The following is a 297-nucleotide window of genomic DNA, read 5'->3' on the forward strand; positions in this document are numbered from 1 at the left end:
TGCTGGTGGAGTCTCCTTCCCCGCTGCCTGCTGCCCACCCTGCCCGCCCTGCCCGCCTGGGTCATTTCGGACGGGATGATCTTCTGTTTATGAGGTGTATACAACACCAAGGGTGAGCTGCACGGTCACCCTCCTGCATGCCGGAACAAGATCACCTGGAAACAAACTCCCCTCCCAGCCCACGGGTACCTCGAGCTGCCGTAACTCTCCGCAAGCTGCTGCAAAGCGAAACACAAAGCAGGCGACAGCCTGGCATCCCGCCCGTTACCTGTTTGTTCATGACGATGTAAATCACGG

This window comes from Pterocles gutturalis, unplaced genomic scaffold (genome assembly GCF_000699245.1).
Source record: "Pterocles gutturalis isolate BGI_N339 unplaced genomic scaffold, ASM69924v1 scaffold37600, whole genome shotgun sequence".
NCBI classification, from domain to species: Eukaryota; Metazoa; Chordata; class Aves; order Pterocliformes; family Pteroclidae; genus Pterocles; species Pterocles gutturalis.